The sequence below is a fragment of the Saccopteryx bilineata genome, chromosome 1 (assembly GCF_036850765.1).
Source record: "Saccopteryx bilineata isolate mSacBil1 chromosome 1, mSacBil1_pri_phased_curated, whole genome shotgun sequence".
NCBI lineage: Eukaryota > Metazoa > Chordata > Mammalia > Chiroptera > Emballonuridae > Saccopteryx > Saccopteryx bilineata.
In genome coordinates this window covers 294,227,014-294,232,471 of record NC_089490.1, presented here as the reverse complement: position 1 = coordinate 294,232,471, position 5,458 = coordinate 294,227,014, and the positions used below count along the sequence as shown (strand labels likewise).

Below are 5,458 nucleotides of genomic sequence, written 5' to 3'. Positions count from 1 at the left end.
TTGGACAGCCTGTTGAGTAATCTGTAGACCCTGTACGTACTTAAGGAAGGAGTGGTTACTTAACTCAGCTTTTATTTTTTTCTCTGAGTTTTGGTAATAAGGGAGGGGGTCTCCCAAACATTATTTCAAAAGGAGTGAATCCTTCCCTGTAGGGGGTGCACCTTACCCTAAGGAGGGCTAAGGGGAGTAAGGTGGGCCACTGTTCACCAGTTTCAAAAACAAATTTGATTAAAGTTTCCTTTAAGATCCAATTTAGGCATTCTACCTGCCCTGAACTTTTGAGCCTGTAGGCACAATGTAATTTCCAATTAATATTGAGTGCCATTCCTATTACCTGTGAGATCTTGAATACAAATGCAGGCCCATCATTAGACCCAATATTAATGGGCAAGCTAAATCAGAGAATAATTTCATATAGCAATTTCTTAACAACTGTTACTGTGGTCTCATTTCTAGTAGGGAAAGCTTCTACCTATCCTAGAAAGATGTCAATTATTTTAGTAAAATCTATTTCTAAATGTTTACCTGGAAAAGTTCCTTTCTCCCTGTTTCTCTTTATAATTTTTTTACTTTGCTTAGTATTTATTTAGACGCAGACTAAACACTTGGACATTATGCCTTCTTTATTAGATTCTAAGTCAGACTTTTCTAATTATTACTTCTTATTCTTAGTCATCCCTTTCCTGCTGGTAAAATCACTTTCTAATTGGTTGCAAAAAACCTTTGGTAACAAGGGTTCCAGTAAAGTTACTAAAATATCCTAACCCCCCCCCCCCCCCAGTTTTAGGGCAACCTTATTGGTAGTATCATCAGCTGCTTGGTTTTTCTTGAGTTTCTATGGAGTCCCCCTCTTTTGGTGCTCTGGACAGTGGATGATGGGCACTATTTCAGGGGAGCAGGCTCCTGCATTGTTGGGGTGAGGGTTTGAGCCTCACCTTTGTTAGTTCTTAAGCCTTCTCCTGATGAGCCCTCTTCAACTGTGCCTGCCTTAGGTTGTTCCTGCCTTCAGGAATCTTATCCTGAAGCATCTTAGGGTTAAGATGCTAACCAGCCATCTTAAGGGCCAAACAGAGTTATTTGAGTGAGGGAGGAGCAATTTTAAAAAATGCTTAGTTTTTTCTTTGTTTTTAGCAGCTGATGTTTCTATCTCTTTAAAAACACAATACATTTTCTTTATAATTTCTAGAGCTGAATACTATGAAAAGGCTAAGTTGACTGTCTTAGTATCTTCTGGTACTTCTAGGTCTAGAGGTGCATAGACTCTGTAAGCTTTCCATAGTCTAAGAAAGCTGCAGGGTCTTCTGAGGATCCTGAATAACTTCTGACACCTTAGACAAATTTATTGTTCTTTTTCTTAGTATCTTCCCCAATCCTGGCTAACAGAAACTGGTGGGAAGTGTCCAAAATTTCCTCACTTATTAGGGTCCTGCTTAGGCCAGGCAATCAGAAACACTTTCCTGAGGTGGTCTTGGTTGTCCTAAGTGGGGCAGCAAATATACAGTACAGATTCTAACAGTCCTATTAGGGCTCGAGGCTTCCCCAAGAAGGGGGATTCTGAGCTCTCTAATTCTATAGGTCACTTGGGGAAAAAAAGATTTAAACTATTTTCTATTGCATCCATGCTTCAAATTCTAAAAATCTAGTTAAAAGCACCAACTGACCAATACTTCATAAAATAAATCTTATACTCTACTTAATTATAAATCCATTTTACATTCTAAGAAAACATGCCTTATTTATGCTGTAACTTTATGCACCCTAATAAGTAATGTCTAAAAGCTCAGGAGAAACAGATTTCTGTTCACATCCTTTATAGCCCTTTTAATCAGGGCACAAAACTTAAATGTTTTCTACTACCACAATTAGTCATTTATTTTCTTCCTTTCACCTATTATGTTGAGAATTCTACCATTAAACTAATCAATAGTAATATTAGTCACCAAATGTTGAACAATACTGCTTCCACAGTCTACGTGCTCATGAGCAGACTGGACCTCACCACTTTAACTGCTTCAGAAATGCTAAAAAGCTAAACATTTACACAGTGTATGTAAGGCCAGTAGCCATGGTCACCATCACAGCCTCCTGGCCTGTGCAGGTTTGTATTTGATTCGGACAGATGGTAATGAAACAATGGAGCCAAGAACTGGTGGGCCATTACCTTTAATCCTAGCTTGCATCCGGCGGGTGAGAAATACACACAGTGGGAAAACACTTCCCTTTTGGGGCTGTGATGGTGACTGTGGCTTTACATTTGGCGTAGTCTGTGGCAGGATTCGATACAGATCAGTATGGAGCCACCACCACCTTTGAGTGGTGGGGTAGAGGACTGGCTGGTGTTATGGTTTCCCATGGCTGTTCTTTTGGGGGCCGTAGGCTGGCTGACTTTTACAGCCATGCGTGAGGAAACCGAGAGCTCTGTGAAAGAGGCTGCCTGGGACCTGCAAACTGAGCAGTGGAAGGAGCTGGAGCAAACGTGGGAGAAAGAGATGCTGACCCTGGAGCTAAAGCAAGCACTGGAGGAGGCCAACCAGGTTCTTGAGATTCACCTGGAAACGGAGCAGCTGCTGGAGGAGGAATCACAGGTTTGTGAGTTGCAGATTGCCCTGGATGTTGTGGAGAGCCAGCATTGGCAGGAGGCCAGGACTGAGGCCATGGCCAGAGTTGCAAGGCCTGTGGAGCAGAAGGTGGCGGCAGCCTGGGGCTCGAGCCCAGCAGCGGGAGCTGGTGTTTTCAGTTCCTCTTTGGAGGATGAGAAGAATCAGGCAGGAGTTGTGATTTGCAGTCTCCAGAAGGTGAGAGACGAGCAACAAGGGTTACCTTCTATGCCTCTGGTAGGTCTGTGATTTGGGGACATAGGGGTGAATGCCATCATGCTCTCTGGAGCAGAGATGAAAATGCTGACTGCCATTGCCATGTGCTCCTCCTTCGGACAGTGTAAGACCTGCCAGGATAGCAGGGATGAGGGGGGTGGCTGAGGCCCCCTGTGTGTGGACTGATTTCTGGACTATGACCAGAGTGGGCACTGGCTCCTTTGATGGATGGACTTACGGATTTTGGACAATGTGAAATACCCTGATGGGGGTGGGGAGCGGCTTTGCTAGAGGCCCTTTCCCTGCCCCAGGAAGCTTTTCCCATAGCTAGAAAGAAGGCTGAGGACATATTGCACTTTTGGCAAAGTGCTCAGAGACTGGTGAAATGCATCTTTGTAATTGTTAAAATTGTATAATTTGTCATGTTGTAATTTGTGTAATGTGCCTAATTTCCTTGCACAGGATGCTGGTGGTATAGATTGTGGGCAATACAGTGAGCCTAGGGGTGGATTGTTGGGCAGATAAAATATATTATGCTCACTTTGTTAAAGATGGCACTGCCCACGTGGAAGCCTGTTGCTCAGGTGATTGCTTGGGATGGGTTTGATTATATTAATGTGTGTTGGGGGCGGGCTGTGGGCAGGCAGGATCCTTGTAGCCTGGGGCTTGGTTTTAAGACGAAGCCTTTCCCACCCTTTTTGATGTAGGGTGGTGCACTCTCATGAGGAATCCTATTATGCCTCTGATAAGTGACTTTGTATCAGAGACTTCCTTGTTTGTATATTTGATTAAAGGTTTTTAATCTACACTATAAAGTGGGGCAGACAGGGAGCTTGCTCTCTCTCGGTTCCTGAGATTAGCATTAGAGGAGAGAGTAGAGAAAGGCCACATGGAGGAGGCCAGGAGAAGCAGTCAAGATGGTGGAATGTTGAAGAAGAAGTCAGTTTGTGCAGAGTTTGTGTAGAGAAGGAGATGGAAAACAGAGGTGAATGAGACTGGTGAGGTTAGAAACCTTCGATTCTAGGAAACTCGGATAAGTCAGTGGCTTTGGGAGCCCTGAATGGAAGGGAAGTGTTTTCCCACTGTGTGTATTTCTTGCCCACCGGTTGCAAGCTAGGATTAAAGCTAATGGCCCACCAGTTATTGGCTCCATTGTTTCATTACTTTCTGTCCAAATCAAATGCGAGCCTGCATTGGCCAGGTGGCTGTGATGGTGGCCATGGCTACTGGCTTTACAGGAGTTTACAAATTTCCCTTCTCTTTTGGCCTGCAGTTTTAAGCCAGAAAATTCCAATTGAAATTACAGCATAGATTTTCCTGACAAAGAGAATCTACAAAACAGACAATTTATTATTTACATTTACACTTGACTTTTAGGCACAGTTCAACAGACAAGTGAAGGGGGTGCCCCACCAGGAGCCTCTCAGGTACTCACCTGGCCACGTCACCTCTTAGCATTGGTGGGTCCATATAAATCCCCAGCTGGGATCAGAGAGTATCTGATGCCACCCTAAGCCATATGAGGATCACCACGGAACCACAGGTTGGAGCCTACTTGGACTCCGTAGTTATTCACTGTGGAGCCACAAACTGGAAACTCAGGTGCAGGCACCAGAGATCCCCACTCACACACCAATCACTCAGGGGTTTTCAGATAGAAAAAATAAAAGCAAAGAATGAGATCTCGACATGAACAGACAGCACAAAGGTGTCCCTGGAAGTCCAAGGCAGGACTGAGTAACTCAGTCCCCACTAATTGTCTTTCCTGAGAGCACAAACAGATGTGTCCTGGAAGTCCAAGGCAGGACTTACTCAGTCCCCACTAATGTCTTCCAAGAGCACAAACAGATGTCCCCACTAATTGTCTTTCCTGAGAGCACAAACAAATGTGTCCCAGAAAACCTTGAGGCAGAACCTAACTCTCCACCAATGTCTCGGCTTAGAGAGTCTATTGTGTGAGTTTGATCACATCCGACCCTCCACTGAAATAGGTAGTTTCAAATTGACTAGTCACAAACAGAAAAGCTAGAATTTAAAACAGACAGAAAGCTAGAATTCAGTAAAGCGAAAGATTTGCTTTACCTCTGGTGGTCAGAATTTACACTCCTCAATTTCTCTGCCCAACCGTCAAATTTTAGGGGCCAGGGGTGTTTGCCGAGAAGTTGTCCAAGATCCACAGGAAAACTGGAGCCCTGGAACATCTCAGGGGCGCCACTTCTAGAGATCCAGCGAGGTCAGGCAACGTTCCAGAGAGGCCAGTAGGTCCAGGTGTCTCTACCCGGTAACACGGAACACTGGAATCCTGGACGAGCCCCCAAATGTTGTAAAGCAGTGTACTTAAATCTGCGGGTTACATAGAGACACCAAGTCCAAATAAATTTTTTGAGGAGTTTATTAATTAGCTGGCTAGCTACACGAGACACAATTCCAAATCATGTAGAAAGTCCCTACAATTCTGTGATTGATTTTATAGACCAAATCACATAGAGGTTGGGGTGGGTAAGGAGGGGCTTGTGATCCCTTTGTCTAGAGCAGTAGTTCTTGAACGTTTTTGGAGTTGGGGCACATTTAAAATCCTACAAATAATTGTAGGCACACTATATACAAAGTTCTGAGAAATATGTTATAATAATTAAATCAAATAT

At 43.9% G+C, this 5,458-nt stretch overlaps 1 pseudogene; it reads left to right on the top strand.

The window, feature by feature from the left end:
- Positions 1 to 2,654: 2,654 nt before the first annotated feature.
- LOC136319519 (ubiquitin-conjugating enzyme E2 E3 pseudogene) overlaps positions 2,655 to 5,458 on the top strand; it is a 58,280-nt pseudogene continuing 55,476 nt past the window's right edge.